The sequence below is a fragment of the Pseudophryne corroboree genome, chromosome 4, assembly GCF_028390025.1.
Source record: "Pseudophryne corroboree isolate aPseCor3 chromosome 4, aPseCor3.hap2, whole genome shotgun sequence".
Lineage (NCBI taxonomy): Eukaryota > Metazoa > Chordata > Amphibia > Anura > Myobatrachidae > Pseudophryne > Pseudophryne corroboree.
The window spans coordinates 243369620-243383118 of NC_086447.1; the positions used below are offsets into that span (position 1 = coordinate 243369620).

The following is a 13499-nucleotide window of genomic DNA, read 5'->3' on the forward strand; positions in this document are numbered from 1 at the left end:
ACCTGCCTGATTAACATCGTGACTCACCTGCATACGGACTTGCTTACTAATTCTATGCTGCTTGCTGGACTAACATTATGCATTGTCACATGTGGGTTTATTAGCAAATGAATATCTGCTTATATAAGCTTGATTTGTGGTATTAAATAGAGCTCTTTTATATACACTATAAATTCTTAATTTTCTTTTTAATTAGAGCCTCATTGGGGTTGTGATATCTATATAGTGCATTTAGGGTTAAATCCATGAGACCAGTGTGCACTATATAGGATACTTATGTGGATAATTCTTTTAATAATATTATCTGTATGTATTAGTATTGGTACTGGCCAGTGCCCTACTGTGATAATTTTATATATATATACATAAAAGTAAAAATGTTTTGATACAAAGTGAGAAGCGCTGTCTTATTGTTTGGTCAGTCTAGAAACTGTGCCCGAGGAGACGGACATTTTCGAGAGAAGGATTATACAGATAGTGGCGAGATTCACACCAGCTCACACATACAAGACACGTCAAGCAAACTTAGCTTGAACACTCAGCAACTGCTGAAACATTACTTACTGAGTAACAATGCAGTACTCAACTAAAATGAAGTTGTACTGAACCAAATAACGTTTGCAGGAAAACTAAGTGCTGGGCGTGTGCCCAGCATACTGTACGGACTGCGAGAAAAGGATTTACCGGTAGGTAACCAAAATCCTATTTTCTCTTACGTCCTAGAGGATGCTGGGGTCCACATTAGTACTTTGGGGATGTACCAAAGCTCCCAGAACGGGAGGGAGAGCGCGGAGGCTCCAACAAAACTGATTGACTGAACTTCAGATCATCAGAGGCCAAAGTATCGAACTTGTAAAACATTGCAAACGTGTTCGATTCAGACTAAGTTGCAGCTCGGCAAAGTTGCACTGCCGAGACACACCGGGCAGCCGCCCAGGAAGACTCCACCTTACAAGTAGAGTGGGCCTTAACAGATTTTGGACACGGCAGTCCTGCCGTAGAATAAGCGTGCTGGATAGTGGACCTAATCCAGCGAGAAATAGTCTGCTTAGAAGTAGGACACCCAATTTTCTTGGGATCATATAGGACAAACAGCGAGTCCGACTTTCTGTGACGAGAAGTTCTCTTCACATATATCTTCAGATCCCTTACAACATCCAAGGACCTCAACCTCCTGTAGAGGCTCAAACCAATCTGATAGGAGGAACTGCAACACCACGTTCACCATCTCAACAGAGAAGACCTACTCAAATACAAAACCAGGGAGGTGAAGAAAGACTCAGTGGCCTTCATTACAACCTTTAGCCAACACGAAAGAGTGGTAAGAAAATCCTTAAAAACACATTGGAACATCCTCCTAATGGACCCAGTGCTTAAAGAGATCTTACCGCCACAACCAGAACTTATCTTCAAAAAATCCAGAAATCTAAAGGACATTATTGCACCAAGTATGTTAAGAGGAGAATCTACCCACAAGACGTCGAGCCTGAAGTGCACAGGTTCATACAAGTGTGGAAAATGTAATATCTGCAGATACCTACACCGGAACAGAAAAACTTTCAGTGGTACAGAAGGTGACAAGGAATATACCATAAAAGACTTTATGAACTGCAACACTACATCCGTAATTTACCTCTTGGAGTGCACCTGTAGTATGAAGTACGTAGGAAAGACAAAAAGACCGTTGAAACTACGGATCCAAGAGCACATAAGGAACATTAAAAACAAAGTGGAAAGTCACGCAGTTTCCAGACACTTTACGCGGCAACATAACTCCAACCCAGAGGAAATTACATTCAAGGCTATTGAACATGTGGCTTTGGGTGAGAGAGGAGGGGACCTTGCCAATAAACTTTCCAGACGGGAGATGTACTGGATATTCCAATTGCAGACTCTACATCCAGTTGGTCTGAATGAAGGATACGAGATAGCGCCTTTTCTATGAGGTGCAGTATCCTCTACCCCCCTCTCCCTCTTGTTTCCCTATATTACACTTGACTAGAGCACACTCACAAATAAAATAAACATCGTACTACTAGTGTTTATGTCTTTAATACGTTTATTGAATCCGCGTACAGTCAAACCGCACTGCCACGCCCAAACTCGTTCGATCTTGGAAGCTAAGCAGTGTCTGGGCCCGACCAGTACCAGGGAGGGAGACCACCTGGGGAGATCGGGTACTGTAAAGGATGTTAACCGTTGCACACTAAGTATTTAATATTATTATCACTATTTTAGAATCACACGTATATAGTGACAACCGGGCTCCGGGTGCAATGGTGCCATGGTATCTGTTACAGATTCGCGTACAGTCAAACCACACTGGCACGCCCAACCCCGTCTGATCTTGGAAGCTAAGCAGTGTTTGGGCCTGACCAGTACCAGGGAGGAGACTACCTGGGAAGATCAGGTACTGTAATGATAACAAACGATTTCCAATGGATACTCACCAAAAATTAGCACCTAATTAGAATCACTTTTATGTATCACTGATTATTTATTTATTTATTAATTTATATATTTATTTATTTAATATGATCCTTCGAATGGACTTATATTTAAGCCAAAACATGTGTCACTGGATTTTTATATCTATACCTATATAATCATAAGGCCTAATATAATCTAGCCTGCACCAATAGCACCATTAAATAACTACAGTCACCTTATGGAATCACCTATACTGCACCAGCACCTATTATCATATGGGCAGTGAGTCACCCTATTTTTACCTCACCTTAAATAATAACACACTAATTTGTCAGGTAACAAGTGTCTTTGAAATACATATGATCCACTACTTTTGATATTACCATTGTTTTTCTATTTATTCCATGCATCGGACCCGTTACCATGGAAACTGAGGTGCCTGGTATCTAGAGGTGTCTGCGTATCCACACAAAGATGGCCACCGCAATAACATGAAAAGCATCTTAAACATCCCAGGAAAAATGGACTCCATTTGGCATAAGTTTAAGAAGTCAGATGTGCACCATCCACTGAAGAGCAGCCCTGAACACCCACAGACGCAGGCGCAATGAAGCCGGGAACCGCCGCGGGCGCATGCGCAGTTGACACCGGAAGTGGGGCGGAAGTGACCCGTCCAGTCCTCCGTCACCGGAAGTGTGGCGGAAGTGACTCATAATTACATTATGAACGTTTTTAAACGTTTTCACCCACATTATTATCTGTAACCACTCGTTTTTTGAACTAAGGAGTCTGTCTGACATGAACTAATCCTGCTGTGTTTTTAAAAATTAGCTCTGTGAACCCTTTTTTAATGTATAAATGTATATCCCTATCACATGATCAATTATGATGTCACAACCCCCTGACTCAGTGTTATGGGTATAAATAGACATACAGCTTCATTCTGTCCCTACCCCTTGAAGAAGTCTGTTGAGACGAAACGCGTTGGGCCTATACTGACCACCCACAATTTACAAGCTAAGTTTTTTGAATTTTTTGAATTCCTATCCTTTTAAGTGTATTTTTACTGCTTATTTATGGACGAAAAGTTTTTTATGCTTGTTTTTTAACCATTCTTAGAAACTGTTTTTACTCTCATATATATTTAAAAAAAATTAAATTTTAAAAGAAACATTTTTGGCTCCTAACTTTAAGCTTTAAAAACATAGTTTTTAGCCACACTCGTCGCCGGTACCCCTATCCCCCCAATATATATATATATATATATATATATATATATATATATATATATATATACATACATACATACATAAAAGTAAAAATGTTTTGATACAAAGTGAGAAGCGCTGTCTTATTGTTTGGTCAGTCTAGAAACTGTGCCTGAGGAGACGGACATCTTCGAGAGAAGGATTATACAGATAGTGGCGAGATTCACACCAGCTCACACATACAAGACACGTCAAGCAAACTTAGCTTGAACACTCAGCAACTGCTGAAACATTACTTACCGAGTAACAATGCAGTACTCAACTAAAATGAAGTTGTACTGAACCAAATAACGTTTGCAGGAAAACTAAGTGCTGGGCGTGTGCCCAGCATACTGTACGGACTGCGAGAAAAGGATTTACCGGTAGGTAACCAAAATCCTATTTTCTCTTACGTCCTAGAGGATGCTGGGGTCCACATTAGTACTTTGGGGATGTACCAAAGCTCCCAGAACGGGAGGGAGAGCGCGGAGGCTCCAACAAAACTGATTGACTGAACTTCAGATCATCAGAGGCCAAAGTATCGAACTTGTAAAACATTGCAAACGTGTTCGACCCAGACCAAGTTGCAGCTCGGCAAAGTTGCACTGCCGAGACACACCGGGCAGCCGCCCAGGAAGACTCCACCTTACAAGTAGAGTGGGCCTTAACAGATTTTGGACACGGCAGTCCTGCCGTAGAATAAGCGTGCTGGATAGTGGACCTAATCCAGCGAGAAATAGTCTGCTTAGAAGTAGGACACCCAATTTTCTTGGGATCATATAGGACAAACAGCGAGTCCGACTTTCTGTGACGAGAAGTTCTCTTCACATATATCTTCAGATCCCTTACAACATCCAAGGACCTCAACCTCCTGTAGAGGCTCAAACCAATCTGATTGGAGGAACTGCAACACCACGTTAAGGTCCCAAGGCGCCGTAGACGGTACAAAGGGAGGTTGGATGTGCAGAACTCCCTTCAAAAAAGTCTGAACCTCAGGGAGGGCAGCCAATTGTTTCTGAAAGAAAATGGATAGGGCAGAAAATCTGGACCTTCACAGATCCTAACCTCAGGCCCATATCCACACCTGCTTGCAGGAAGAGGAGAAACCGTCCAAGTTGAAACTCCACTGTAGGAAATTTCTTGGATTCACACCAAGAGACATATTTCTTCCAAATACGATGGTAATGTTTAGACGTTACCCCTTTCCTAACCTGTATGAGGGTAGGAATGACCTTCTTCGGTATGCCCTTCCGAGCAAGTATCAGGCGCTCAACTTCCATGCCGTCAAACGTAGCAGCGGTAAGTCTTGATAGGTGAACGGACCCTGCTGCAGCAGGTCCTCCCGAAGAGGAAGAGGCCTCGGTTATTCTTGCTGTAGATTCAGAAGGACCGCGTACCAAGCCCTTCTTGGCCAGTCTGGAGCAATGAGGATCGCTTGAACCCTTGTTCTGCTTATGAGCTTTAGGATTCTTGGGATGAGTGGAAGTGGTGGAAACACGTACACTGACTGGAACACCCACGGAGACACCAGGGCGTCCAATGCCACTGCCTGTGGGTCCCTCGACCTGGAACAATAACGCCGAAGCTTCTTGTTGAGACGATAGACCATCATGTCTATTTGGGGTAATCCCCAAAGGTCCGTTTTTCTTCAAAGGTATGCTCGTCACCTCTGACATTGCCGCTCTGCTCTTCGTTCCGCCTTGTCGGTTTATGTAAGCCACTGTTGTTAATTTGTCCGACTGCACTTGAATGGCCCAATTTCTTAGAAAAGGGGCCGCCTGAAGAAGACCGTTGTAGACGGCTCTTAGTTCCAGGATGTTGATGGGCAGGCCGGCTTCCAGGCTTGACCACTGTCCCTGGAAGGTCACTCCTTGAGTGACTGCTCCCCAGCCCCGATGGCTCGCATCAGTGGTTAGAAGTACCCATTCCTGAATCCCGAACCTGCGGCCCTCCAGGTGAGGTAATTGTAACCACCAGAAAAGCAAAATCCTGGCCCTCGGCGACAGACGAATTCTCTGGTGCATGTGGAGATGAGATCCCGACCACTTGTCCAGGAGATCCAGTTAGAAGGTCCGAGCGTGGAACCTCCCATACTGGAGAGCATCGTAAGAGGCCACCAACTTTTCCAATAGGCGAATGCACTGATGAACAGACACCCGGGCTGGCTTCAGGACATCCCGGACCATTGCTTATATCACCAACGCCTTTTCCTGCGAAGAAACACCCTTCTGCACTTCCGTATCCAGGATCATTCCCAGAAAGGACAATCTCTGGGTCGGTTCCATATGCGACTTTGGAAGGTTCAGAATCCAACCATGATTCTTGAGGAGGCGTGTTGTGAGAACAATGGACTGCAGCAGCTTCTCCTTGGACAATGCCTTTATCAGCAGATCGTCCAGATATGGAATGATGTTCATCTCTTGCTTGCGGAGGAGAACCATCATTTCTGCCATCACCTTGGTAAACACCCTTGGTGCTGTGGAGAGGCCTAATGGCAGGACCTGGAACTGGAAATAACAGTCCAGCAATGCGAAACGGAGATAAGCCTGATGCGGTAGCCAGATCGGAAAGTGGAGGTACGCATACTTGATATCCAGGGATACCAGGAATTCCCCCTCTTCCAGACCTGATATCACCGCCCTGAGAGACTCCATCTTGAACTTCTTTAGAAAGGGGTCAATGACTTTAGGTTCAGAATGGGCCTGACCGAAGCATTCGGTTTCGGTACCACGAAAAAGGTTCGAATAGTAACCTGTGGTCTGCGCAGGGGGAGGAATTGGCACAATGACCTGTGCCTCCATCAGCTTTTGGACAGCTTCTTGTAGTACAGTGCTGTCCATCGTCATGCAGAGGACTTGACGTACCTGATGCAGGCTTTTGTTCCTGGGAACCTGCAGCGGCAGGTTTTTTGGACTTAACTCGACCTCCCCTAAAGAAGGTATTGGATGGTCTGGCCTTTCTAGGCTTGTTAGGCCGAAAGGGCTGTGTTGCAGATGAAGAGAAGTATTTCTTCGGAGCAGGTGCTGCTGGGGGAAGAAACTGAGACTTTACCCGCTGTAGCCGTGGATATCCACGCGTCTGAAGCTTCCCCAAAAAGAGCCTGACCTGTATAGGGTAGGGACTCCACACTTTCTGGATTCCGCGTCGGCCGACCACTGGCGCAGCCACAGTCCCCGACGAGCTGAAACAGACATGGAAGAGTTTCCTGCAGCCATGGAACCCAGGTCTTTCATGGATTCTACCATAAAACCTGCTGAATCATGTATGTTGCGGAAATATAATGCAACATCATCCCTATCCATCGTATCCAAATCCTCAAGTAAGGTAGCCGACCACTTTACTATTGCCCTTGCAATCCATGCTCTAGCAATAGTGCGACGTAATATGGCCCCTGAAGCAGTGAACATTGATTTAAGTGTGTTATCAATTTTTCTATCAGCCGGCTCCTTTAAGGCGGTAGATCCTGGAACAGGCAAAACCATCTTCTTTGAGAGTCTGGACAAAAATGCATCAACAATCGGTGGGTTTTCACATTTTTTCCTATCCTCCTCAGGGAAAGGAAACGCCACCAGTACCCTAATAGGGACATGGAATTTTTTCACAGGGTTTTCCCATGCTTTCTCAAATATAGCATTCAATTCCTTTGACGCAGGGAAGGTTGGCAAGGCTTTATTATTTTCAGTGAAAAAGGCCTCCTCAACCTGATCAGGTGTGGTATCATTAACATTCAACACATGCCTGCAACCCAAACAATCACCTCTACGATGCCCTGAACACCGACGGCCAACACCAGGCACTGCAAGTCGCCCAAGAAGAGGTGGAGGCAATGTTCAAAAGGGCCAAACCCAGGAAAGCTCCGGGTCCTGTCGGAGTGTCACCATCTGCCCTAAGAGCATGTGCAGGTCAGCTCGCCCCCATATTCACCAAGATCTTCAACAAATCGCTGGAGCTACAGAAAGTACCTTCCTGCCTCAAAAGGTCTACTATCATCCCAGTCCCCAAGAAACCCTCTATCACGAACCTGAATGACTACAGGCTGATAGCACTGACGTCTGTGGTCATGAAAACGTTAGAGCGTCTGGTTTTGAATCACCTGAAAACTGTGACTGGCCCCCAACTGGACCCCCTGCAGTACGCCTATCGATCGAATCGGTGTGTCGAGGATGCAGTCAACCTGGGCCTGCACTACATTCTACAGCACCTAGACATTCCCAGTACCTACGCGAGGGTCCTGTTTGTCGATTTCAGCTCGGCCTTCAATACAATCGTCCCCAGCATCCTCCACCCCAAATTACTTCGCCTAGGGGTCCCAGAAGCTACCTGTTCCTGGATAGTAGACTTCCTGACAGATAGGACACAGGTGGTGAAAGCGGAGGAATTCACCTCTCACGCGCGGTCCATTAGTACAGGGGCCCCTCAGGACTGTGTCCTCTCACCCCTGCTCTTCTCCCTGTACACAAATGACTGTACCTCAGAGGCGCAATCAGTAAAGATCAAATTCGCCAATGACACCACCGTCATCGGCCTCATCAAGGACGGGGACGAATCGGCCTATAGATGGGAAGTAGACCAGCTGGCCCAGTGGTGCATCCACAACAACCTTGAGCTCAACCCCCTCAAAACTGTCGAGATGATAGTGGACTTCAGTAAGAAGTCATCTAGTGCACCTCCGCTAAAGATTGCTGATAGTGTGGTATCGCTAGTGAACTCCAAGTTTCTAGGGACCACAATCTCCCGGGACCTTAAAATAAGATTTTACTTACCGATAAATCTATTTCTCGTAGTCCGTAGTGGATGCTGGGGACTCCGTCAGGACCATGGGGATTAGCGGCTCCGCAGGAGACAGGGCACAAAAATAAAGCTTTAGGATCAGGTGGTGTGCACTGGCTCCTCCCCCTATGACCCTCCTCCATGCCTCAGTTAGGATACTGTGCCCGGACGAGCGTACACAATAAGGAAGGATTTTGAATCCCGGGTAAGACTCATACCAGCCACACCAATCACACCGTACAACTTGTGATCTGAACCCAGTTAACAGTATGACAACGTAGGAGCCTCTGAACAGACGGCTCACAACAAGAACAACCCGATTTTTTTGTAACAATAACTATGTACAAGTATTGCAGACAATCCGCACTTGGGATGGGCGCCCAGCATCCACTACGGACTACGAGAAATAGATTTATCGGTAAGTAAAATCTTATTTTCTCTAGCGTCCTAGTGGATGCTGGGGACTCCGTCAGGACCATGGGGATTATACCAAAGCTCCCAAACGGGCGGGAGAGTGCGGATGACTCTGCAGCACCGAATGAGAGAACTCCAGGTCCTCTTTAGCCAGGGTATCAAATTTGTAGAATTTTACAAACGTGTTCTCCCCCGACCACGTAGCTGCTCGGCAGAGTTGTAATGCCGAGACCCCTCGGGCAGCCGCCCAGGATGAGCCCACCTTCCTTGTGGAATGGGCCTTGACAGATTTAGGCTGTGGCAGGCCTGCCACAGAATGTGCAAGTTGAATTGTGCTACAAATCCAACGAGCAATCGTCTGCTTAGAAGCAGGAGCACCCAGCTTGTTGGGTGCATACAGTATAAACAGCGAGTCAGATTTTCTGACTCCAGCCGTCCTTGAAATATATATTTTCAATGCCCTGACAACGTCCAGCAACTTGGAATCCTCCAAATCGCTAGTAGCCGCAGGCACCACAATAGGCTGGTTCAGGTGAAACGCTGACACCACCTTAGGCAGAAAATGAGGACGCGTCCGCAGTTCTGCCCTGTCCGAATGGAAAATCAGATATGGGCTTTTATACGATAAAGCCGCCAATTCTGACACTCTCCTGGCTGAAGCCAGGGCCAGTAGCATGGTTACTTTCCATGTAAGATATTTCAAATCCGCCGATTTGAGTGGCTCAAACCAATGGGATTTGAGAAAATCCAAAACTACATTAAGGTCCCACGGAGCCACTGGGGGCACAACCGGGGGCTGTATATGTAGTACTCCTTTTACAAAAGTCTGGACTTCAGGAACTGAAGCCAATTCTTTCTGGAAGAAAATCGACAGGGCCGAAATTTGAACCTTAATGGACCCCAACTTGAGGCCCATAGACAATCCTGTTTGCAGGAAATGTAGGAATCGACCCAATTGAAATTCCTCCGTGGGGGCCTTCCTGGCCTCACACCACGCAACATATTTTCTCCAAATGCGGTGATAATGTTGTGCAGTCACCTCCTTCCTGGCTTTAACCAGTGTAGGAATGACCTCTTCTGGAATGCCTTTTTCCCTTAGAATTCGGCGTTCAACCGCCACGCCGTCAAACGCAGCCGCGGTAAGTCTTGGAATAGACACGGTCCCTGCTGAATCAGGTCCCGTCTTAGAGGTAGAGGCCACGGATTTTCCGTGAGCATCTCCTGAAGTTCCGGGTACCAAGTTCTTCTTGGCCAATCCGGAGCCACGAGTATCGTTCTTACTCCCTTTTGCCGTATAATTCTCAGTACTTTGGGTATGAGAGGCAGAGGAGGAAACACATACACTGACTGGAACACCCACGGTGTTACCAGAGCGTCCACAGCTATCGCCTGAGGGTCTCTTGACCTGGCGCAATACCTGTCCAGTTTTTTGTTGAGGCGAGACGCCATCATATCCACCTTTGGTTTTTCCCAACGGTTCACAATCATGTGGAAGACTTCTGGATGAAGTCCCCACTCTCCCGGGTGTAGATCGTGTCTGCTGAGGAAGTCTGCTTCCCAGTTGTCCACTCCCGGAATGAACACTGCTGACAGTGCTATCACATGATCTTCCGCCCAGCGAAGAATCCTTGCAGCTTCTGCCATTGCTCTCCTGCTTCTTGTGCCGCCCTGTCTGTTTACGTGGGCGACTGCCGTGATGTTGTCCGACTGGATCAACACCGGCTGACCCTGAAGCAGGTGTTTTGCCAGGCTTAGAGCATTGTAAATCGCTCTTAGCTCCAGTATATTTATGTGGAGACATCTCCAGGCTTGACCATACTCCCTGGAAGTTTCTTCCCTGTGTGACCGCTCCCCAGCCTCTCAGACTGGCATCCGTGGTCACCAGGACCCAGTCCTGTATGCCGAATCTGCGGCCTTCTAACAGATGAGCACTCTGCAACCACCACAGAAGAGACACCCTTGTCCGTGGCGATAAGGTTATCCGCTGATGCATCTGCAGATGCAATCCGGACCATTTGTCCAGCAGATCCCACTGAAAAGTTCGTGCGTGGAATCTGCCGAATGGGATTGCTTCGTAAGAAGCCACCATCTTTCCCAGGACTCTTGTGCATTGATGCACAGACACTTTTCCTGGTTTTAGGAGGTTCCTGACAAGTTCGGATAACTCCTTGGCTTTCTCCTCCGGAAGAAACACCTTTTTCTGAACCGTGTCCAGAATCATTCCCAGGAACAGCAGACGTGTTGTCGGGGTCAACTGAGATTTTGGAAAATTCAGAATCCACCCGTGTTGTTGCAGCACTACTTGGGTTAGTGCTACTCCGTCCTCCAGCTGTTCTCTGGACCTTGCCCTTATCAGGAGATCGTCCAAGTAAGGGATAATTAATACGCCTCTTCTTCGCAGAAGAATCATCATTTCGGCCATTACCTTGGTAAAGACCCGAGGTGCCGTGGACAATCCAAACGGCAGCGTCTGAAACTGATAATGACAGTTTTGCACCACGAACCTGAGGTACCCTTGATGTGAAGGGCAAATTGGGACATGCAGGTAAGCATCTTTTATGTCCAGGGACACCATAAAGTCCCCTTCTTCCAGATTCGCTATCACTGCTCTGAGTGATTCCATCTTGAACTTGAATTTTTGTATGTACAGGTTCACAGATTTCAGATTTAGAATAGGTCTTACCGAGCCGTCCGGCTTCGGTACCACAAATAGCGTGGAGTAATACCCCTTTTCCTGTTGTAGGAGGGGTACCTTGACTATCACCTGCTGAGAAAACAGCTTGTGAATGGCTTCCAATACCGTCGCCCTGTCTGAGGGAGACGTTGGCAAAGCAGACTTTAGGAACCGGCGAGGGGGAGACTTCTCGAATTCCAACCTGTAACCCTGAGATACTACCTGCAGGATCCAGGGGTCCACCTGTGAGCAATCCCACTGCGCGCTGAAATTCTTGAGTCGACCCCCCACCGTTCCTGAGTCCGCTTGTAAAGCCCCAGCGTCATGCTGAGGGCTTTGCAGAACCCGCGGAGGGCTTCTGTTCCTGGGAAGGAGCTGCTTGCTGCCCTCTCTTACCCTTTCCTCTGCCTCGGGGCAGATATGACTGTCCTTTTGCCCGCTTCTTATAGGACCGAAAGGACTGCGGCTGAAAAGACTGTCTTTTTCTGTTGGGAGGGGGTCTGAGGTAAAAAGGTGGATTTCCCGGCAGTTGCCGTGGCCACCAAATCCGATAGACCGACGCCAAATAATTCCTCCCCTTTATACGGCAATACTTCCATATGCCGTTTGGAATCCGCATCACCTGACCACTGTCGTGTCCATAAACTTCTTCTGGCAGATATGGACATCGCACTTACTCTCGATGCCAGAGTGCAAATATCCCTCTGAGCATCTCGCATATAAAGAAAAGCATCCTTTAATTGCTCTAAAGTCTGTAAAATACTGTCCCTATCCAGGGTATCAATATTTTCAGTCAGGGAATCCGACCAGACCACCCCAGCACTGCACATCCAGGCTGAGGCGATGGCTGGTCGCAGTATAACACCAGTATGTGTGTATATACTTTTTAGGGTAGTTTCCAGCCTCCTATCAGCTGGATCCTTGAGGGCGGCCGTATCAGGAGACGGTAACGCCACTTGTTTTGATAAGCGTGTGAGCGCCTTATCCACCTTATGGGGTGTTTCCCAGCGCGCCCTAACCTCTGGCGGGAAAGGGTATAATGCCAATAACTTTTTTGAAATTAGCACTTTTCTATCTGGGTTAACCCACGCTTCATCACATACATCATTCAATTCCTCTGATTCAGGAAAAACTACAGGTAGTTTTTTCACCCCCCACATAATACCCCTTTTTGTGGTACTTGTAGTATCAGAGATATGCAAAGCCTCCTTCATTGCCGTGATCATATAACGTGTGGCCCTACTGGAAAATACGTTTGTTTCTTCACCGTCGACACTAGATTCAGTGTCCGTGTCTGGGTCTGTGTCGACCGACTGAGGTAAAGGGCGTTTTACAGCCCCTGACGGTGTCTGAGACGCCTGGGCAGGTACTAACTGGTTTTCCGGCCGTCTCATGTCGTCAACTGATTTTTGTAATGTGCTGACATTATCACGTAATTCCATAAACAAAGCCATCCATTCCGGTGTCGACTCCCTGGGGGGTGACATCACCATTACCGGCAATTGCTCTGCCTCCACACCAACATCGTCCTCATACATGTCGACACACACGTACCGACACACAGCCGACACACAGGGAATGCTCTATTGAAGACAGGACCCCACTAGCCCTTTGGGGAGACAGAGGGAGAGTTTGCCAGCACACACCCAAGCGCTATAATATATATGGGAACCACCCTATATAAGTGTTGTATCCTTATAGCAGCTTAAATATAGTAATATCGCCAAAAAAAGTGCCCCCCCCTCTCTGTTTTACCCTGTTTCTGTAGTGCAGTGCAGGGGAGAGTCCTGGGAGCCTTCCTCACAGCGGAGCTGAGCAGGAAAATGGCGCTGTGTGCTGAGGAGAATAAGCCCCGCCCCCTATTTCGGCGGGCTCTTCTCCGGAGTTTGTGAGATCTGGCAGGGGTTAAATACATCCATATAGCCTCAAGGGCTATATGTGATGTATTTTTTAGCCATAAAAAG

General features: G+C 47.1%; 1 protein-coding gene and 1 pseudogene across 8 annotated transcripts in view; one reads left to right on the top strand and one right to left on the bottom strand.

Annotated features, from left to right (window-relative positions):
• U2SURP (U2 snRNP associated SURP domain containing) overlaps nt 1-13499 on the bottom strand; it is a 337154-nt gene that overhangs the window by 130562 nt on the left and 193093 nt on the right. The gene's annotated exons all lie outside the window — the stretch shown is intronic.
• LOC134912895 (5S ribosomal RNA) lies at nt 2305-2422 on the top strand (annotated as a pseudogene).